Genomic DNA, 24,647 nt, shown 5'->3' with positions numbered 1-24,647 from the left:
TTTTGTTTGTGACCTTTCCAAGGCATTTATTTCAGTTTTATCTTCAAAGTATTATAACATCAATAAAATAAATTCCTCTGCTATTTTTTTCTTGCATAAAGTTCTTTTAAATGTAGCATGATATATAGGTGATAAACTATTTATGAAGTTATTTTCATATTAATTCATCTTAGGTTATATTATAAATGAAACAGGACAACACAGCGCTGTGAATGTGACACATTTTGTTTAAAAGCAAAGATTAAAATGTACTCCTCATCTGGCCATATTTTTCTCAATACCCTTATGATGCAGTAAAAGTTACAGTGTGCACTGTTTTATGTCTTTTTTTCTTGTATATTTTAATTACAGACTCATCTGAAACCAAATGATGCTGGCTAGTATTTGCTTTAGTGCAGCAACATTCTGTTCAGTTTTTCAGACTGAAAAAGTACAGCTGCATTTGTATAACCAAGCTTTATCTCAGCACACCTATAAAAGATTCTGTCATGTACATTATTTTTAATGACATGCCTATAAGTTCTAAAGGCTGACAAAAAGACTATCTGATTACCAAGTTTTGCCTGACTTTTATAATCCTTATATATGGTCTTACAAGCAGTGTCAGAGCTTCTTCCCTTTCCCTCTTCCCATGTCAACTAATTAATTATTTAGTTTTTCATAGAAATATATCCTGCTGAAGCCCAATCCATTACTCCTACCTGTACAGAGACCCTCATGGCCTTCTGGCTTTCCTAACTAATGTCTAAGTCTTCCGGTAACTTTGCATTTGCCTTTAGCAATGAAAATAAAAACACTAGTGACTGATCATAGTTGGAACAGCAGAAAGCTATTCCTCGTATTGCTTGCAATTCTAGACCATATGAGAGGATGACATTTTCACATTCAGGACCCTTTTGATAGTTTACAACTAAAAATGTCCAGTGTCTCACTCTACATCCTACACGTCCATTCTTAGTTAACTGACCATTTCTTGTCTCGTTTTAAAAATTTACTCCTAATTGTACTCCTAAATTAAAATTCCATAGCATATTAGGTCCATGATTAGCTAGGCATAAGTACATTTTAACTTGATAACTTCCACAGCAAAGGAGATTTTTTAACTCTTGCATAGTATTTTTAAAAACCTTTGGTTTTTCATTAATGAAGTATGCCTAGCATTACCCCCTACTACATATTTTAATTGACAGTCTGAATCAAGGTAGCCTGCTTCACTTTTACCTGCCCAATGACGCAGTCATAGAGAAATGGGCAGCTGCCAGTTCTACATATCCTACATTAATGCCAGTGATAGAATATATGAGACACAAAGATGTATATCAGAAAGGCGTTGGTAAACCAGAATACACAATACATTTCAGTTTATTAATTTTAGTACTGTTATGCACTGGTTTCCTTTTACTAAACAATTTTATTAAATCATTATATTTTAAACAATGGCATAGGTAAATACATTACTAAAAAAGAAAAGAAAAGAAAACAAGCCCTAAAACATTTTCATTGTTTTTTTTTTATACTGTATACATATATGCTTTCTTTGTAGTAATTACGATTCACTCCAACATTACCTGAAGTTGCTCACTTCCTCCTTTTGCTAAAACCTCACTCTTCCTTTTGAATGTTTCCCTGCACATATTGTTCCACAAACTCCATTTATTTCTTTGCAGCCTGCTCCTTCTCTTTTCTAAAGATCCTACTTCCAGTTATTTTTATCTACTTTACACTATTCAGTACTTTAGTTACAGCTGGTTTATATTTTAATTAACAGTCAAACAAAAGAGCCAGCAAGTGTTGGTGATGCCCAAATCAAAAAATAACATTTATTAGTCAGAGGGAAAAGAGAATTTCCCCTACTGAAAAATAGCTATAATACTACAAAAAAGAGTACATTCCAAAGATATTAATTCAAACCGGTTTCGGCTCCACTGAGCCTTCTTCAGTGAAATACAAAATGGAAAAACAGAATATCACAGTACACACATATATATGTGGATTGGTCCAACCCATGATCCAATCCAAGCACAGAATTCACAATTGGTCATTAAGACCAGGTGCAAACATAGCTCCTAGTTTGATAATCCATTTTCTCTCCTTGGAGCTGAGTAATTCCTGCCAGAACTGTTTGTCATTACATTTCCCTCTAATACAATCAATGACCACAAATTTGAATGAAGCAGATAAATGTTGCAAACAATGTTTGTATAAGGCATTGCTAGTACGTTTCTTTTTGATGTCACTCAAATGCTCACAAATTCTGAGACGGAAAGCTCGAGAAGTCTTTCCAACATAAAAAGCAGAGCAAGTGCAGGTCACCAAATAGATGACCCACTCCGTATTGCAATTAGCCCAAAACTTTATATCAAAAACTTGTGAGGTATTTTTACTAGTGAATTCATGAGTACGTGAAACACGAATACAAAATGAACAATGCCCGCAGGGAATACATCCAACAATAGGTTTCCCTGAAATGGACCGCTGAGTTGGTTCAGAAAAACCATCACACACTCTCTTATAATGGCTCAATTTTGAACCAATGGTTTGTCCCCTTTTGAATGAAAAAGAACAATGGTCTGGCAACATGGAACAAAGTTTTAAATCAGCTTTAAGAATGTTCCAATGTCTCTGTATAATATTTTTGAAACCTTGTGTGTTACGTCCGTATGTGGTTACCAAACGTATGGGTGGCGACTGCTGACAATTGTTTTTGTCTTTGTATGTTAATAGATCATCCCTGTTTAGGCTGGACACAAATCTTTTGGCAACATGTATCGAACCTGGACGATAACCCCTCTTAATAAATCTACAAGTCAAATCATCTTGGGCCTCCATGAAGGATTCGTGGCTAGAACAGATTCTCCTGGCTCTAAGAAACTGAGATTTCGGTATATTGTGGATGACATGTTGTGGGTGGAAGCTGGTGGCATGTAGTATTGAATTGAATTCAGGGAATTTCCTAAACATCCTGGAGGATAAAGTATGATCTTGATTCCTAGTGATTTCTACATCTAGAAATACTATCCTTGATTTATGATAAGTCAGTTTGAATTCAATTCCCCATATGTTGTTATTTAGATATTCAAGAAATTCCAAGAGATATTGTTCATCAGCTTTCCACACCAACCAACAGTCATCCAAATACCGGCCATATATCCATCTCACACATGTATATATTGTGTGTCACATCATAAATTATGATCTCTTCAATGTATGCCATAAACAGATCTGCATATATGGGTGCAAAAGACGCACCCATAGCAGTACCCTGCTTCTGCCAATAACAAAGATTCTGAAAATAGAAAACATTGCTAGACAACACATATTCTGTAAGGCATACAAGAAAGATGTTAAATCCAGATGGATATAAACCTGATCTAGCCAACCTATAATCCAACGCTTGTAAACCCGCCCAATGGGGAATGTTGGTATAAAGAGAGGTGATGTCCAGGGTACATAATAGCCAATGAGATTGAAGTTGGGAATTGTTGATGATGTCCAAGAATTGGGTGGTGTCCTGGATCCTGGCTCTAATATGACTCAATAATGGTTTTAAATAAAGGGTCAAATATTCTGAAAGTGGTTCCGTGAGGGACCCATGTCCAGAGACTATTGGTCGCCCAGGTGGTTTGGTAGCATGTTTGTGAATCTTTGGCAACAGATATAAATACTGTTTTTTCGGTGACCCAACCAATAACTGCTCTTTCACTTCTTGAGTGATAATACCTTCATCCATGGCCTTGGTTAAAAAACCATCAATCTGGCACTTAAAGTGAGGAGAAGGGTCCACTAACATCTGCCTATAATATTGTGTGTCACCCAATTGTCTCATGGCTTCACCATCATAAGCAATTTTGTCCATGATGACCACCGCTCCTCCTTTGTCAGCTGGAATAATAACCAAATTTTTATTACCAATCAACTCATCCAAACAACCTAATTCCTCAGTAGTCAAGTTGTTGTAAGTTGCTGGAAAATCTTTAAGGTGACAATGTATGTCCCGTGGGACATTTTTGAAATACCCCTACCAAGTGATTCATGGGTGGAATGAAGGTTGATTTTTTAAATCTGAAATTGCCAACTGTATCACCAGACCCATTGGAAACATTACTATCAACATTACTATCAAAAAACACCTTCAAATTTAATACACGACAAAAATTGGTAACATCCTGTGCTAGAGACTGCTCGGAGACAAAAAACCCTGGAACAAAATTAAGCCCTTTGTTCAATACTTTAATTTGTTCATTGGTTAGATCATAAGATGAAATATTATGCACATTAGAGTCCAGACCTATTGTTGTGTCATGATCTTCATTAATGTTTCCAAACTGTGTTTGGTTTTTGTGTTTCCTGTGCTTCCGCCCCCCTCGTCGGTATCTAAATTGAGAGGGTGTGTCAAATTGTCCCTTTTGGACATTGGTAGTCCCTCACATGAGTGTGAATCAGATTCTCCTTCAGTATTAGAGGAATAGTCTTCCCCAGATGTCCCACTTGACAAACCAGTTTTGGTCTTAAGAATGGACCTAGGCCTTTTTCTTTTGGGAGTAGATGCTCTTTTGTCATGTTTATAATCATCCCTGGGCAATCTAAAGGATACATTCTTAGAATTATCAAAAGGTTTCCCCCTGTCATAATCACCCACATCACGAAGAAATTTTTTGATTTTCCTATCTTTAAGAGTGGTTTCAAGTTTGGACAAATCTATGGTGAGTTTCTTAACCTGTGTTGTAAAGGAATCACAAGCTTCAAACTTGTTGGTCTGTAAACTTAAAGCATCCAAATCCTTAATACCCTGTTGTACCTTACGCCCATAGAAATCAGCCAAAGCATCCACAAATTGGGATGAGGCCAACTGTTGAATATGACCCCAATCCTGGATCAACTGGTCATCAATATCAGAGACCAAAGGTTGTATTTTGACCCTAAGACCCCGTGGGGTAATATGTTTTTGTTGATATGCCTTAAACAGGCGTAAATGCCACACATTGGTCCTAACCATTTTCATTTGTTTGCCCAGTTTGTTAAAGAATATGTCACATTGTGCATCCACATCAGTCCCAACCACATCTGCCAACATGGATGAGCCCTGCTTATCCAAACCAAACACAGATAAATCATGCATGTCAGCTGACAAACCCTGTATAATCGGTGACAATGCCATATTTATGATTTGTAAATAGTCTGGCTCAGACCACACCAGTTGAATTGTGCTTCAAGAGTTGAACACCCAAAACAAGTATTATTTTAAGCCCAACAATGATTGATGTAAATATTAGCACACCAATAGTTTGATATTAATATATGAACCAAGAATGAGATCAAGAAATTTTTGTTGATCCAAAATCAAACCATTATACAGTCAACACCAAAACATTAATGAAGATCATGACACAACAATAGGTCTGGACTCTAATGTGCATAATATTTCATCTTATGATCTAACCAATGAACAAATTAAAGTATTGAACAAAGGGCTTAATTTTGTTCCAGGGTTTTTTGTCTCCGAGCAGTCTCTAGCACAGGATGTTACCAATTTTTGTCGTGTATTAAATTTGAAGGTGTTTTTTGATAGTAATGTTGATAGTAATGTTTCCAATGGGTCTGGTGATACAGTTGGCAATTTCAGATTTAAAAAATCAACCTTCATTCCACCCATGAATCACTTGGTAGGGGTATTTCAAAAAAATGTCCTACGGGACATACATTGTCACCTTAAAGATTTTCCAGCAACTTACAACAACTTGACTACTGAGGAATTAGGTTGTTTGGATGAGTTGATTGGTAATAAAAATTTGGTTATTATTCCAGCTGACAAAGGAGGAGCGGTGGTCATCATGGACAAAATTGCTTATGATGGTGAAGCCATGAGACAATTGGGTGACACACAATATTATAGGCAGATGTTAGTGGACCCTTCTCCTCACTTTAAGTGCCAGATTGATGGTTTTTTAACCAAGGCCATGGATGAAGGTATTATCACTCAAGAAGTGAAAGAGCAGTTATTGGTTGGGTCACCGAAAAAACAGTATTTATATCTGTTGCCAAAGATTCACAAACATGCTACCAAACCACCTGGGCGACCAATAGTCTCTGGACATGGGTCCCTCACGGAACCACTTTCAGAATATTTGACCCTTTATTTAAAACCATTATTGAGTCATATTAGAGCCAGGATCCAGGACACCACCCAATTCTTGGACATCATCAACAATTCCCAACTTCAATCTCATTGGCTATTATGTACCCTGGACATTACCTCTCTTTATACCAACATTCCCCATTGGGCGGGTTTACAAGCGTTGGATTATTGGTTGGCTAGATCAGGTTTATATCCATCTGGATTTAACATCTTTCTTGTATGCCTTACAGAATATGTGTTGTCTAGCAATGTTTTCTATTTTCAGAATCTTTGTTATTGGCAGAAGCAGGGTACTGCTATGGGTGCGTCTTTTGCACCCATATATGCAGATCTGTTTATGGCATACATTGAAGAGATCATAATTTATGATGTGACACACAATATATACATGTGTGAGATGGATATATGGCGTCGGTATTTGGATGACTGTTGGTTGGTGTGGAAAGCTGATGAACAATATCTCTTGGAATTTCTTGAATATCTAAATAACAACATATGGGGAATTGAATTCAAACTGACTTATCATAAATCAAGGATAGTATTTCTAGATGTAGAAATCACTAGGAATCAAGATCATACTTTATCCTCCAGGATGTTTAGGAAATTCCCTGAATTCAATTCAATACTACATGCCACCAGCTTCCACCCACAACATGTCATCCACAATATACCGAAATCTCAGTTTCTTAGAGCCAGGAGAATCTGTTCTAGCCACGAATCCTTCATGGAGGCCCAAGATGATTTGACTTGTAGATTTATTAAGAGGGGTTATCGTCCAGGTTCGATACATGTTGCCAAAAGATTTGTGTCCAGCCTAAACAGGGATGATCTATTAACATACAAAGACAAAAACAATTGTCAGCAGTCGCCACCCATACGTTTGGTAACCACATACGGACGTAACACACAAGGTTTCAAAAATATTATACAGAGACATTGGAACATTCTTAAAGCTGATTTAAAACTTTGTTCCATGTTGCCAGACCATTGTTCTTTTTCATTCAAAAGGGGACAAACCATTGGTTCAAAATTGAGCCATTATAAGAGAGTGTGTGATGGTTTTTCTGAACCAACTCAGCGGTCCATTTCAGGGAAACCTATCGTTGGATGTATTCCCTGCGGGCATTGTTCATTTTGTATTCGTGTTTCACGTACTCATGAATTCACTAGTAAAAATACCTCACAAGTTTTTGATATAAAGTTTTGGGCTAATTGCAATACGGAGTGGGTCATCTATTTGGTGACCTGCACTTGCTCTGCTTTTTATGTTGGAAAGACTTCTCGAGCTTTCCGTCTCAGAATTTGTGAGCATTTGAGTGACATCAAAAAGAAACGTACTAGCAATGCCCTATACAAACATTGTTTGCAACATTTATCTGCTTCATTCAAATTTGTGGTCATTGATTGTATTAGAGGGAAATGTAATGACAAACAGTTCTGGCAGGAATTACTCAGCTCCAAGGAGAGAAAATGGATTATCAAACTAGGAGCTCTGTTTGCACCTGGTCTTAATGACCAATTGTGAATTCTGTGCTTGGATTGGATCATGGGTTGGACCAATCCATATATATATGTGTGTACTGTGATATTCTGTTTTTCCATTTTGTATTTCACTGAAGAAGGCTCAGTGGAGCCGAAACCGGTTTGAATTAATATCTTTGGAATGTACTCTTTTTTGTAGTATTATAGCTATTTTTCAGTAGGGGAAATTCTCTTTTCCCTCTGACTAATAAATGTTATTTTTTGATTTGGGCATCACCAACACTTGCTGGCTCTTTTGTTTGACTGTTGTTTACCTGTTCTGCCGTGCAAGGGTTCTACGGGCACCTGCCGCTTGGTTTGATGTTATATTTTAATTCCCATTTTCTAGCAGATAGCATTAAACTAAGTTAAGCTTTGCTATGTCTAGGCAATTCTGATCCTATATCCAAACTCAAAATAATTATCTCCTTAGATACAAACATTTGCTCCCTCAGAATGTCTGCCAAAGTAGTCTGAAGCACTCTTAAGAATTATGCCAACATGAGAATGGGAAAAGGAGAATTTTACCAATTGGAATGAATCCAAATAAGGGTATAGAAAATAGACTAGAGAGGGGGTAGAATTTACTGGAGAAAACATACCAAAGAACCAAGAAATTGGGAGCAAATAAGTAGAACTGGAAATGTAGTAGAGTGGGCTGAAGCCAAACAAAATATTGGACTGCAGAGACTGCCTTTCCTACCAGGAAGTGATAACACAGAGGATTATGATTGGGTCACCTATCGTACCAGCTTATTATGCATTCTAGGCATAGATGCCAAGAAATTCATCTTGAGAGCAATGCTGAAGAGGTGAGTTGGCATCCATGTTGTGAACACTGAATATAGGAATACAGAGTTAGGATTAGTGTGGCAATGATGATTTTTTGTAGTCAATGGAGCTTTATCTGCTCCTAGTCAAAAGGGAAAAAAAAATCACTAAGTGTTTTCTCGGTTTTCAAACCCATAAAATACTTAGTGAGCACTGTCAGAAAGGGTGTGTAGCACAGTCTGTTACATTTACAATTACCGCCATATCTCTCAGTTGTCTAGATTTTCACAGGACATCCATACTATTACTTCATACTTGTCTTTTCTTCATTAAATATTTGTTTTTTGGACGAACCACCAAGGCCTGAAGATACTTAATAATGATATACATTTGAGTTACAGCATTCACATTCTTCAGATTTTGCATTATGCAGGAGAACACACATCCTGTTATTCTAGCACTCTCTTAATTTGTTTTCTAGTATGGAGGCCTGTGAGACATATTAAGGGGAGAGACAGCAGACACTAAGAAATGTTTTGTATTGCTAGTCAGTACAGGCAGATTTTATTGCCTAGCATTGGACCTGACCTTAACAACTTTTGCAGGGATACTTGACATTTGTTAAGGTAAGGCCTCTTGCCATTCTGGTACTAAACAGGTTTGTCTTTTTTCTGAATATCAGAGCATAATCAGCATGCTCCATGCACTACAAGAGTATAGGTACAAAAAAAAACAAGGGATAGGAGAGTGCAAAGTGAACGACCAGCTCTGACAGAGTTTTTAGTTGAGTCTAGAAAAGTAGTAGCTATTAAAAAAAGGTGATTAGAAGGGCATATAAAATATTGCACAATCACTTTAAGAATCAATCATACATGGCTAGAAAATGTGGGAAGTGAGAATGGAAAGGCAATTTAAAATTAAGTAATGGGAGGATGTCAACATGGCTCCCAAGTATGCACAAATTCAAGAAGGTTAGAATTTTTGCATGAAAGTATTTGCATAGGTATTTTTATGCCCCAAACAGACTTCTGAGAACTTTCCTCAGGTATATAACAAGTGATGGAGATGTCATGGGAAAAATAGAGGCAATTAGAGAAATGTGGAGTGGGGGGGGGGGTCTAATGAGCTGATTTTGAAAATTCCAAGAAAAGTAGAAAGTTATGCTAAACTGTTACATTATGGAGAACATTACATTGGAGCAGAAGTTAGCATTGCTGCCACTTAATGTGTGCTTCTCCAGTTTGATTATCAGCTGAATTGCCTATTCTGCAGTCTGTATTTAAAAAGTCTACATATCCACCCAAACTGAAGAAAAGGCTCTCTTCCATCAATTTAAGCATGTGGCTTTTGAAATGAGGTGAATTCTAAAGATACACTATTAATTTAAAACATACATGTTTTAAATGTAACACTGACATCTTGTAAATGTGAAAAGGAACTTACTCTGTGATTTTGAAAGCAGTTGTATAATGTATCCATCACATTTTTCTTCTAATACTAATATTTAGTTTTGTATTAAGTTCCACAGCCTAATGTTAGCCTAATTAATGCATCCAGCTATAATCTTTCAAGTAGATACAGATCAAGCACTGCTTCATAGGCCATGCACAAGTCATTTTATGTAACCTTTTATAAAGAGGACGCAATAACAGTTCCAGAAGCCTGTCTGAATAAATAAGGTCTTTTAAAATTATAATTATTCTGGTAAGGAGATAAACATTTTTAGGGTCTATATTACTTTGCTGAATGTTCACTTCAGCGGATGTCTGTTCAATGAACACAAAACAATGAAAGTTCATTTAAGCAAACATTCACATATGAGATTGGTTTACCCAGGAAGCAAGAGTTACTTGGCCAGCACTTCAAATTTACACACACAGCAGTATATCAAACCCATCCAGGTGTGGGGTTGCTCTCCCACCCCCCCCCTACTTATATATACCAATTCCAAGATTGCACTACAGTGGTGAAAAGGGCACACTTCTAAACTTGGCCAACTAACTCCATTTCCATTTTGCTTAAATTAATGTTCACTGTTTGCGTTCGTTGAACAGATGTTCACTGAACTGAACATTTAACAAAGTAATATAGACTCCATTTTAAGCTGTTTCATGTGGCTTCAACAGTTAATTAGATCAGTGAAGCATAAACTGGAACAGTGATCCTCATTAGTAAATAGACTTGACCTAATTTGATGGGCTACATCATATTTTTCCAAACATTTGTAGGCATACACAGTAGGTGCTAAAGCACTGCTGTACAGTAATGGTGCAATTTTTTTTTATTTGACTATTGTTTAATTTGCAATTATAATCAAAATGTATGTTTCATGATGCTTTATTTACTGATATTAGAAGTGAAGTCATTGCTATTAAAGTATATTTTTTTTTCTGCACCACTTTAAAGAACTATAGCATGTTTTACAAAAGTTATTATGTTAGCCAGATTGCATTTATCACCTTATTTTCCCATAGAGAACCCATTTTCCACTCTTATAGCTTAAAAATATAGTCCAGAAAGAAAGGAAGGAATAACTCTAGTATGGAGGCCTGTGGGATGCTACTGGTAATTTCCATACAGGAATACTGGAATGACAGGTATCTCCACCATGACTTGTGTTTTGCTACTTCTAATAGACATGTGTAGTAACTTTGCAGCTGTAAGATGTATTGTGACTATGATATGTTCTAACCTTGTAGAGATTTGTATGTTATAAAATGACTGCACATCTGTTTTGAGTTTAAATGGCTTCCTAGATCTAAGACATGGGTATAAAAGTTATTATAAATATTTTCATTCCCTTTCCATGCACATATCTTGTAGCAATAACTATCAATGAGAATTTGCCAAGTAATATTTTAACACCTATTAGGACTTACTGTTAGACTTTACCACCACATACCTTATCACAGAAGAGACAGAGAAATGTTAACTTAAAAAAACTCAAAGGCAAGTTATCTGGAAAGTAAAATGCAAAAGTATTACTCAGATAGAAATGCATATGTTAATTTCATTGGAGAGTATGCTCTTCACCAAAACTACAGTATTTCTACCTGAGAGTGAGTGTCAGAGTTTTTTTTATTAGAGACTTGCAACAGAAACCTATACTCATATTATAGCATTTCGGCTCAGCTTTCATTTTTGTGATGTATTCTAAATACAAGTTGAACTACATGCCGTAGGGATTACAACTGCAAACACTTTAAATACTGTGCACCATTATTTCTACATTATTTCAAAACAAGTAACTTACAGAACTTCATTGTGCAGACATGTAAGATCTTTAACCTAAGTTGTAGGTTTAGCATTTTCCTGAGCAGAAATGACCTCCTTAGTTGCTGATTACACTGACTCATGAAAAATCTTAATTTTTAGATTTAATTTAGGTAACAGAATTTTGATGAGGCTTCTACCGTATTAGCTTTACTCATGATTTTGTTGTTAGTATCACTTTAAATTTATATGCATTCATTTATCAGTTAACCAGAGTTGTAGCAATGTTCCCATTTAATAGTGGTTAATTACATTATAATAGTTACCTTGTAAAAAAGTACTGCACATGAGTTGCAGATCTTGCTGTTAAGCTCTAGAATCAGTCACAGCTGTTAATGTTGGCTAGCCTTGAAGCAGCATTACTACAACACTGCATAAAGCTCCTAACACTAAAGGCTTTTAAGACAACAGTTTACATAGCTTTTCTTAGGTTCCACTCTCTTGAGACTTACTGATTTGGTTTGCAATGACTATCCAATTAAGCAGCTTATAAACATAATATTTACGAAAACATAAGTCTTTAGAGAAGTTCGAATGTTCAACATTTGGTAATTATCTTGTACTTAGTTATAAAGTATAATTCACTTGCATTAAAAAGTTATCATCTTTGTGATTTTATGAGGTAGTGCCATCTGTGCCAGGGAGAGGAGGGCAGTATGTGTGTACATATGCCAGCATAGTTAGCTGAGATTTTGTAAAGAATTTTATGTTATTTGGCTATCACTCTGATTTGTAGAGATGTTTAAGTTAAAAATCTATTTGTAGTTACATGTGTTAGAAATGCATCAACAGTAGGTCCTGCTGGACAGAAAGAATATTATTGTTGTATGTTTATCAGAGAACCTTGGAAGGGTGGAAAGTTTGAAATTGTGTTATAGCTTTCAGATGCTGCCATAGATCTTAGCAAAGCTCTGTGCGTGTATTGTACCAGAATCAGGTGACCAGAGGTGATGTCATCCTCTAACCAGCATCTGCTTTCTTTGGAACTCTGGCAGCAGCACTTTGGTACCTGACAGGAAGGATTTCTGACAGGCTATACAGTGTATCTCGTACATCCACACAGACAAAGGCACACATCATCTGGCTTTTGTTGTGGTAAGACACTCAGCACACATCAGCTTGCCTTGCTTTTGTAAGTAGTCAGGGAACAGTAATTCTTTAGTTAGTCAGGGACATTTAGTGAGAATAATTTAGTATTGTTTTCAGCATCTGTGAGAAACTATCCAACTGTATTATTTTTTATACCACAGTGGTTGGAACTCTGTTGTTTATTGTATTCAGTAGTCTCCTGTTTTCTAATTTATCATTTTTTTATTTTTTATTTATTTATTTATTTATTTAACATTTGTTGACCGGAAAAGTCCAACTAGGTTCCACAGATCCTGTTTTCAGTGGCGGCCCGGGGAGAAATGCTCCAGAAGCATGTCTTTAGAATGTGGGAGGAAACCGGAGTACCCAGAGGAAACTCACGTGAACACAGGGAGCACATGCAAACTCCACACAGAAGGCACCCCAGCCAAGAATTGAACCGGAGAACCTCTTGCTGTGAGGCAACAGCGTTAACCATTGCACCACTAGGCCACCCATATCATTAAATATTTTAGTACCTTTCATTGTGGCTGGTCCTTTAGAAAATACTTTTAATATATTGAGAGTACTTATGTTTGCTTTAGTGACATCATGGCTGGTCCTGAAAGCCTTGTTGCTTTGGTCACACTCTACTATTTGTATTAGTATTAAATTTATACAGTATAATAATGTACCCTTTGTAAGAGCCTTAGGATAGCTGACTGGTGATAGCGTGATTACCTCACAGTCTAGGGAGAAAGGGACGCAGGTAGTAAATCAATGCCAGCTTTTCCCAGGCGTGTATGTGTGTGTGGGAAACTCAAATATCCAAGTGTGTGTCAGCTACTGGGAACAGGAACACAGAGCTCCAAAGTGGTCAGTGTGGAGGTTTGTGTGGGTCTGAAGAGAGAAGGAGAGTCCAGCCACAGGTCTGGAGCATACTCCCTGTGTGCTGTTAAGGGAAATTGTGCTTGGTGCACAGAGCTGCAACTGAAAAGTCTGTGTGAATCCATCTTTGCCCTTAGTGACCGTCCTTCACCAGGGTCAGTGGTGAGGATTAAGTATCCTTGACTTCTGGCCTGGAGTAGGGACTGTGACATAGTGGTGGCAGCTGGGTGGGATATTATTTAAACTTCAGTAGTTGGTGGACAGCTGTCACTGAAGGTGTGTGTACTCTCAGCAGCCACAAGGTAAACATACAGAATTTTATTTTCACAACAGCTGTATTTATTTTTGCTAGTATAGTTTAGTAAGGGAACGTGGGCAAGGATGTTAGAAGAGGATGATAGCAAGCTGACAAAAAAACAGTTGGCCATGGTGTGCTGACCTAGAGCTCTGGATACAGTTCTTGATCCTTTACTCCATGTTAAAGCTGTAACTGCTGTTTCTAAATAGTCTGATACTGATTGTTTAAACTATGATAAAGTAAAACAATGTTTACGGGAATATTTTCAGTTAAAACCTGAAATTTACAGAAAAAAGTTTTGTGAGCATAGACACAAGGCAGATGAAAGTGTGTGTGATTATCTTAGTGCATGGAAGGCAGGTCACTGCTAAGAGAGACACAACCTCAGAAATAACCATTGTGAAGACTTCTGTGGTTAAATATGAGCAGTACATGTTTAGACAGTTTACACCAGTCAGAGTTTTAGGAGGGACCCTATTCCAAATACCTTTGACCAGAGTTCACCTTGACTGGGAGAGTGGAAAAGGAAGCAAGCGGTAGGTGTGTTTGATGATATTGCTGCAGATTTCTTGATAGGGAATGATTTTGATAAAACAGTACCATGTGTGCATGCAGATACATGCAGTCAGGCTTGGAGACAGGCATGTGGGTAGGGTATCCTGGGAGACATCCAGATAGACCCCACACCTGAAGTTGGGACTGATGAGGTGGCTATTTCAGGGAGGGTTCTACCTTGTAGCAGTGACCCTGAAAGTGAGCCACAGGTGCTGGTAGGTACTAATGTTCTTGTGGATAAGGTGAATGCAAGGGCAGAGATGAGTGGTAGTTCCCAGGCTGACAGTAAGGCACCTCTGTCAGAAGAGACTGGGCTTCTGGTGGAAAGGGAGCTCAGAAGAGTCACAAAGGTAGAACTGAGATAGGCGCAGGCTTTGGACTCTACATTATGAGGCTTGAGAGAGGTAGCTAAGGAGGCACCTGACTCTCAAAGAAAACAAGAGATTGTATACTGGAACAAAGGCTTACTATATAGAGAGTGGACCCCTGAGGGAGAGCTAAAGGGTGAGGTAATGCAGCAGTTGATAGTGCCCAGTGCCTACTGTCTGGCACTTCTAGCCATAGTACATGACATTCTCTTTGCAGGTCATATGGGCATAAAGCATACCAAGAGATGTATTATGCAGAACTTTTATTGGTCTATGATTGCAAAAGATGGAACAGGGTACTGCAGGACCTGTGATCAGTGCCAAAAGGTAGGCAAGGCAGGAGATTAGGTAAAGTCTCCTTTGGTGCCTTTGCCTGTGATTGAGGAGCCATTTCAGAGGTAATGATGGATATTGTGGTCCTTTTGAGTACCCCAAGTTCCACAGGAAGAAGTATATCCTGGTGGTAGTAGATTATGCTACTAGATACCTTGAGGCAGTGGCTTTATCCTTTATTGAGACAGAGAAAGTGGACAATGCTTTGTTAGAGATTTTCAGCAAGGTAGGCTTCCTGAGAGAAATTCTGACTGACAGAGGTGTCAATTTCTTGTCAGACTTGCTGGATTGTCTGTGGAAGCTCTGTGGGGTGAAGCACCTAAAGACCACCTCCTACCATCCCACACTAATGGTCTTGTGGAGAGGTTAAGCCCTACACTTAAGGCCATGCTACAGGCATATGCAGACCAGTCTAAGAGAGAGTGGGACAAATATTTGCCCCATCTGCTGTTTGCATAGAGAGCGGTACCCCAGGAATCCACAGTTTTTTCACCCTTTGAGTTGCTGTATGGACTTAGGGTGATGGGACCTTTAGATTTGATTTGTGATGAGTGGGAGGGTGAGGGTGAATCCCACAAGGAGTCTGTTGTGGCATATAACCTGAAATTCAGGACAAGGCTTAGGGAGCTCATGGGCTTGGCCCAGGAGAACCTGGCAGGAGCCCAACAGCAGAAAAAGGTCTGGTATGACAGGAATGCTTGAGCTCAAGAGTATGCTGTTAGACAGCAGGTTATGGTGCTCATTCATGTCAGACAAAGTAAGCTGCAGGCAGCTTCGGTAGGACCCTTCAAAGTGGTAAGGAAGGACAGTGATGTTAACTCATTAACCCAGAGTACCTTCTCATGGCACCTCTTTGCTTAACATCGAGCGTGCCATGAGAAGAAACTAATTGTAAGCTGTTACCCCCGAGTGCCTTCCACAAGCATGAGGAACAGTACTGCAGATTTGTAGCTGAGCTTAATGTAAAATACACTGAAATCGTAACTGAACTTGTAGTTTATTTTATGCAGTTACGATTCAGAGTGTTTTAATATTAAGTTCACATTAAACTTTTACTAGAAAATCTGCTTCCAAAGTTGTTGATAAAGCAAGTGGTGGCAGCCAATCGGATTCTTGCAATCCAAGCCACCTCTTGCGTCACACTTCCACCCCCAGTGCTTTCTTTCAGTTCTTCAGCACACATCTTCACCCACTTTCAGATGTGCAGGATGCTTTTTTTGATCTATAAAGCCATACCTTCCTTACTACAGAACCTAAATCTAAATATAGTCGAAACATGAACATAAACATAAGAGGCAGAAAATATGCTGCACATTTTATTGCCTGGTAAAGTAGCTCTTGAATTCAACTTGCTCAAGAAAGAATTAGCAGGTAACTTGTAAGCAGTGCTTCTTTCGTTGGTGTTTGTCACTTTGAACTTTCTGTTGATTCTGTGCCACGATCAGCTGACAACTCACGCATAATATCGCATGCGCGTTCTGCTATTCTGCATTACTGTATTTTTCAGTTTAAGGGTGTAGTATTTTCTATTAATTAAACAATTGTGAGTAAGTAACAGAAAGATTAAGCAACTGTTATAGCTTAGTTTATGGCTAGCCAATCTCAGGGAATTCAGCAGCTGTTACAGGCAGAAAAATGAGCAGCAGAGAAGGTTTCAGAAGCCAGGAAGACTTGAAGGCTGAAACAGGCAAAAAAAGAAGCACAAGCTGAAGCTGAACAGTATCAACTGCAATGAGAACAGCAGTTCAAAGACAAAGAAGCAGCAGCTTTAGGGTCTCATGGTAGTTCAGTTTCTGAAGTGGATAAAGAAACAGTGTTTGTATATATAGCATAGTGTTTTTATACCTGTACACAGCCCTCGTGAATACTTGGATGCTGTGCTGTGATGCTAAAGTTGGCAGACGCAATGTAACATGGAGACCTCATGGTCTCTGTATTTTATAACATGCTATATATGAGACTTTCAGAAACATTAAGGCAGTGGTATATACGTGTGGCTGAGCTTCTCTTTAGAAGAGCGGATGGTATGTCGTTAATATTACTGGTATGTCATACAGGCTATGTTAGTAACCTGCTGCAGTTTAATGTTAGAATCTCAATAATGTTTTCATTGAGGTTCAGTGTCTTTCATTACTGTTAAGAGTTTGCTCTGGTCTTAATTTCCACTGCTGCATTTTCTCTAGCCATGCGGATAATCCTGTGCAATTCGCTCTGCTCTTTTTTTTTTTTTGTATTGGAAATTTGTGCAACGTTGATATTAGACTTGCATGGGAGTGTTTTATCGAGTGTCTTGCTGGTCTTCGTGAGTGTGTGTGTATGTGTGTGTGTGTGTGTGTGTGTGTGTGTGTGTGTGTGTGTGTGTGTGTGTGTGTGTGTGTGTGTGTGTGTGTGTGTGTGCGTGTGTGTGTGCATGTGTGTGTGCGTGTGTGTGTGTGTGTGTGTGTGTGTGTGTGTGTGTGTGTGTGTGTGTGTGTGTGTGTGTGTGTGTGTGTTTGTATCTGCTAAGTTGCTCGTTTGCATAGTATTTCGAAACCTATTCATTTATTTGCTCAGGATGGATCCCAAGAGGAGTCTTCAAGGACTGAAAGGCACAATAGACCCAAAGCTAAGAAAAAGTGCAGAGAATGAGCTTAACCATGTGAGGGACATGAATGAAGTTTACAAACCAGCTCTGCCATTCTTACAGTCCAAAATAAGATGGAAAGAGCAATAAGACCCTATGCCAGATTGACTAAACTTCTTTCTTTTTGATTGCACTGACAGAAACACGTTTGTTAGAATTCTGAATGGCAATTACACGTCACTGCTGTCCTTTATTTTAAGTTTGTCCTTATTCACTGTCAGTGCAGGAAGATATGAATACTGTTTATCTGATGAATGTGTCTACTTGTTTCATTTGTCTGCTGTTGCAACCATGTTTACCCTTTTCCGAAGTTCTGTGGTTGAGAGGAGATGAGATGGGATTGCTTCCTTTTGTTTGGTCTTTCTGATTTGATTTGATTTGACCGATTTTAAACTCTCTCCAATCGCTTACAATAAGGTTATGAACACCTCTCGTAAACACTTCTAAACTGATAATAGATTTATTAATCAAATTATTGATGTCGGTTAAAATAGAAAAGTGCACAATCAGTGTCCGTGCTAATTCATAAAGTAAAATTAAATACCAAACGTTTTGCTTAAATCCTTAAACCCTTTTACCAGTTTGACATTTGGGTACTGGTTTGTGTTGCAAATATATTTCAAAATGGAGTTTGGTGTTTGTCATTTTATGCAGTGTATTTATGAATCTCTTTTTCTAATATCTTTATGCTGTAACATTTGCTTGTGTGGGACAGTGACCTTTCAGTTGTTTTGTAAGGTGATGTTTTATTTTTCGGATTTTGTCAAGTATTAACTTTCGAGTTTGTCAAGCTATTAACTTCATGGTGCTGTCTGATGCTAAGCTGACCTGTCTCCTGAAAATAGATTTTCCTGTCACTCACGCTCTCTTTTGATGTATATGTATGGTTTAGTATGTTCGCTTGTTCTTTCAAAACAAGATACATTTGCATTCTAATTTTTGCTTATGTTTAAAGGTATGCACACTACTCAGTTCAAAAATATAGATGTGACTGTTCTGTTTACTGTCAAACAGCAAGCACTACAGACCAAATTTGATCATTTTGATTGACTAATCCTGCAGCAGTCATATATTCATTGATTCATAGGACATGCAGGCAAACAGACCAACTTGCCAGTAACCAGTGACTCTAACACCCTTTACCAGAATGATATGCCTTGTAAATAAATATTATTACCTGTACTCTAATTCCAGCATGGAGCAACCATATATTTTGGACAATATTTGGCTTTGTCATTCATGCTTAGAATTTACGTGAGAGTAAGAGCTCAGTAATATATAAGTGTTATACTGCTTTTACTGAATTTCTCTGGTCTTTTCCTAACAGATGATAATGACTCAGTCTTATATTACAACTGTACCAGGAATGCAATGCATGGCTACTCAACAAGTAATGTGCAGCAATTATCAACCTGCATATAAGGGGTTCGTTTGGGTGAATGTTTCATTTTGGTGCTTGTACATCCCAGGAAAGGTACTGAAGGGTTGATTTGGGGAATATTTCATTCTGGTGCTTTTGCATATATCGGCATTTTATAGAAGAAGTCACTTGGGTGAATGCTTCATTTTGGTGCTCACTAACATAGGAACCCATTGCACCCTTCCCTGTGTGATGTCCTCCCTGGTAAGATCGGACCATAAATGAGTCTCATTCAATGTAGTTATAAGACCAGATACCCCATGAAGCTTATTATTATCCATCTGATGATGTAGGGGCTTATGTCTATCTCAGTAAGTTTAACCATGATCCCTGAGTGGGAGATTGTATCAAAAGCTTTTGCTAGATGTATATATGTAGTATGTACCGTTTTACCCTCATCCATGGGCCTGGTGACTTTCTCGAAGAAGTCCACCAGTTTTTTCACCGGCACAATGGTGGCATGGTGCCATGACCTGTTCTCTGAGCTTGTCTATTATTTACTAGACTATTTTAGTTAGTAAAAATATGGTATAAACAGTATAAGTTACCTTTGCTTCAAGTTTCAGAGGTGGTTATGAAATATTTTTTTGTTTGTTTTTTTTTTTTTTTATGTATTCGGCTTTCAAGCGTATACTTGAATTAACAGGAAACAAATAAAGCGAGATGGGAATGAATATTTAAATTTGTGATGAACAGATGTTAGCAATACCCAAATACTGTCTTCAAGAACATTGGTGATAAATAACAGTCTGTAGAAATGTTGGAATGCTGGATAACAAGAGCAGTGCTGATAAATATATCCAAAGGTTCTGAACGTATATTTTGGTTCTCCTGAATAAAATAAACTGAAACAATCTTCTCTACTGAGTAATGCTGGGGAATGTTACTGAAGGGTAGTTTGGGGAAATATTTCATTCACTTGTTTGAGCATACATCAACAATTTTATTGAAGGGGTCACTTGGGTGAATGCTTCATTTTGATGATTGCACATACTAGAAAATGCTACTGAAGGGTCATTTGGGTAAATGTTTCATTTTGGTGATTATGCATACCTCAACATTTTACTGAAGAGTCAGTTGGGTGAATGTTTTATTTTGGTGCATGTGTATACCTGGACATTCTAATGAAGATGTTGTTTGGTGAAATAATTCATTGTATATCAGAGAAGTACTTCTGCATAAATGGTCAGACTGCCACAACATGTTTGGGTGAGATGAAAGGCTGCATGAGGTATATTATATTGTTGATTTTTGAGATAGCTCACCCAGATATTTTGGACAATACTGCTGCCTTTTTCACTGCTGTGTCTTATTCTAACTTGAGGGATAGTTGGGCAAGATAAAATGATTTGCTACTTTTGGAGTAATTCTTACATGGATCAGCCAGGTAATTTACATATTTTTGACTTTGTCATTTCTGTTTATGATTATAGTCCGAGTTTGGCTCAGTGACATAAATGTTATTACTTGCACAAAGGTACCAGCATGGAGCAGCCATATATTTTGGGCAATATTCCTGGCTCTGTCAGTCATGTGTGGAAGAGCTCAGTAATATCTAGTGTTATACTATTTGACTGACTGACTCAGGTCTTCTCCTTACTGATGATACTGAGTCTGTGTTACATAACAGCTGCACAATGTAATATAATGAATGCCTACTCAACAGGTTATGTGCAACAATTATCACCTGTGTCTCAGCATGCATACCTTTGCAGTAATGAAAGGAAGGTCATTATCACATTAGCAATATGTGCAGTTACAGTATAGCAGTTAGTCATTATCACTTTTCTGGGAAAAGTCTCAGCTGCTGTCACTGTTATTCACATAAGTAGAAGTTGTTATCACTTTGGTGAATGTACAAGCCAGGTTGTGTTTTTTCTCTGGTTGGATTCATTGCAAGCAACCTCCCTCATTTTTCATCATCTGTCTACCTTCCTAAACATCTGATTTCTTTCTTGCTCTCTCTCTCTCTATATATATATATATATATATATATATATGTGTGTGTGTGTGTGTGTGTGTGTGTGTGTGTGTGTGTGTGTGTGTAGTAGGTATGTACCTCTACACCATCATCACCACTAATGCAATGAATACTGCCCCTGTGGCTAGGATGGAAGATTTGTATGGGCTAACCAGGTAATGCATATGATATACATATATATGAAGTCTTCCAATATATCTGTCAAACATCAGTAGTAGTCTGTTTGCATTTTCTTTACTGTGCAGGTTTGTCCACCTTCTGACACTGACATGGCTTCACGACCAGGAGAACGACAAGTGAGAGTGTGGGTATGTGGCCATTTCTACATTCACTGGGCTGCCAGCCATGCCTCCAAACCTGAAAACCAGTACAACTTGAGCTTCCCCACATCCAATGTGAAGGTATACTGGATTGCAAGAAGAGGCATGCATTGGAGCAGAGTACTGCAGTTGTTGGAAGAGAAGTGTTCTATCTACCCTGAGCCCAACATTCTTGTGCTGCACATTGGAGGGAATGATGTCTTTAGTCAACCACTCAGAAGGCTACAGATTCAAATCACAGCAATTTTTGAACACCTGCAGTTGTGGTGGCCACATTGACATGTTGTGTGGTCTGATATAATTCCTCAACAGATATGGAAAACATAAAACAGTCAACAGGCAGCTCACAAGGCAAGACATTTACAGAATGGGTTCATGCATGGCTTGATGCACAGGGTCGGTGGATCTACAATCTGCCATGACAGCATCACTGCGGAAGATGTTCACCTGTTCAAAAGGGATGGCATTCACCTAACTGAGGAGGGCATTGCATTGTTCTTGACTGACCTACACAATGGTGTGAGGAGAGCTATGCAGGATTAGTAACATGCAGCTTGTGAGAAGAATGGAAAACACACATGACCAAGTAGGACCAGTATGGTAAGTAAAACTCGATTATGAAATTTGTTCTGTAAAATATATTTTTCTGAGTTTGACAAATAACTGTGGTAAGGAGCTGATGAAGATGCTGAGAAAGAACAACTGTTTCAGGAGAGTGCTACTATATACAATCTAATATGCAGTGACCATCCAGCAATACTCCTTTTTTTATTCTGTTTTTATCAGGCATGCATAGAGTTTAGATGACAGAAAGGTCTTAGTAATACGGAACTTGATCCCTTAGGTCCATTGCTGAATGGACACATGTAAAGAGAAAAGGCATAGGTAAGGCAGACTGCTGACACCGAAGGAGGTTGTGAGACTGCAGTGGTATCAGCTGTCTGAGTGGGTAGCCAGCTATCAGACAGATCAGATGGCCTTGCCTGCCACTGAAGTCCCATGCCTGTCCTGGGTTCATTAGTGGAGTGGCGGTCCTTACCTTGCTTTCTCTCTTTACATGTACCCATTCAGCAGTATGTTGGCTACACCATGAATGTGTATATTTACAATCATATCTGTCTACATGATAAAGCAACTGGTTCTGAATGCTATACACATGTACAGATATCAGTTTTATTAGGAATCAGGTTATGGAAATTATGATTTTTTTCATATTTTGGTAAATAACTTTGCAAGGGAGCATCTGAATGTACTAAGTAATACCTCATTTTGAAGGCAGTATTCAGACTTCCAACATGGTAAAAGAACTTTGCCTGTATGTTGTACACATGTGCAGATATCAAAGTTTTTTTCGGACTTATGGTTAAGGAAATTATGATTTTGTCATATTTTGGTAAATAACTTTGCAAGGGAGCATCGGAATGTGCTAAGTAATACCTCATTTTGAACACAGTATTCATAGTTCCAACATAGTAACAGAACTGTGCCTTTATGTTGTACACATGTACAGATATCAAAGTTTGTTGCAGACTTATGGTTATGGCAGTTATGATTTTTTTTTTCATATTTTGGTAAATAACTTTGCAAGGGAGCATCTGAATGTGTTAAGTAATACCTCATTTTTAAGACAGCATTCAGACTTCCAACATGAAATAATTCTGCCTATATGCTGTACACATGTACAGATATCAATGTTTGTTTCGGACTTAGGTTATGGAAATTATGATTTTTTTTCATATTTTGGTAAATGTCTTTGCAAGGGAGCATGTCAGTGTGCCAAGTAATACCTCATTTTGAAGGCCGTGTTACTCCTTACAACATGGTAAAAGAACTGTGTCTGTGCAGTGTACTCATGTACAGATATCACAGTTTGTTCGGTCTTGTAGGATTATGAAAATTATACATTTCCAATACATCTCATTATTATGCCCATATATTTGCAAGGGAGCATGGTGATAAAACAAATGATACATCATTTTGAAACTGACATTGAGACACACAACTCCTACAATGATATCTACCCTTTTTTAATTTCTCCAAGTCTTTTGGGTTTCTAATACAATGACGGGAATGGACCCCATTCCTAAGTCAAAGTATGATTAAAGTTCATGAAATTAGTATTGTTTCACTCTTTGATGTTAGCCAAAAGTGCTCTTCGCAGCACCCACAATGTGCCCAGTAATGACTCCTTCTGCAATTCATATGGTGTTGCATGAATTGGTAACATATCTAAATCATCATCATCTTCTTTCGGGTGTTCCCGTTAGGGGTCGCCACAGCAGATCACCTGTTTCCATTTTTTCCTGTCCTCTGCATCTTGCTCTTTCACACAAACCACCTGCATGTCCTCTCTCACCACATCCATAAACCTTATCTTAGGCCTTCCTCTTTTCCTGTTACCTGGTAGCTTTATCCTTAGCATCTTTTTCCCAATATACTCAGCATCCCTTCTCAGCACATGTCCAAACCAACATAATCGTGCCACTCTGGCTTTGTCTCCAAACTTTCCAACCTGGGCTGACCCTCTAATATGCTTATTCCTAATCCTGTCCACCCTCGCCACACCCTGTGCAAATCCTAACACCTTTAATTCTGCCACATCCAGCTCAAACTCCTGCCTTTTTGTCAATGTCACTGTCTCTAACCCATATAACATAGCTGGTCTCACTACCCTCTTGTAGACCTTCTCTTTCACTCTTACAGGTACTTGTCTGTCACAAAGCACTTCTGACACTCTTCTCCACCCACTCCATCCTGCCTGTACTCTCTTCTTCACCTCTCATCCACACTCACCGTTACTCTGAACTATTGACCCCAAGTATTTAAACTCATCCACCTTCGCCACCTCTACTCCTTGCATCCTCACCATTCCTCTATCCTCCCTCTCATTCACACACATATATTCTGTCTTAGTCCTGCTGACTTTCATTCCTCTTCTCTCTAGAGCATATCTCCATCTCTCCAGGGTCTCCTCCACCTGTTCCCTACTCTCACTACAGATCACAATGTCATCTGCAAACATCATAGTCCACAGGGACTCATGTCTGATCTCATCTGTCAACCTGTCCATCACCATTTCAAATAAGAATGGG

Source organism: Protopterus annectens, chromosome 5.part0 (assembly GCF_019279795.1).
Source record: "Protopterus annectens isolate FY-2018-M chromosome 5.part0, PAN1.0, whole genome shotgun sequence".
Lineage (NCBI taxonomy): Eukaryota > Metazoa > Chordata > Ceratodontiformes > Protopteridae > Protopterus > Protopterus annectens.
Note: the sequence above shows the minus strand (reverse complement) of the source record.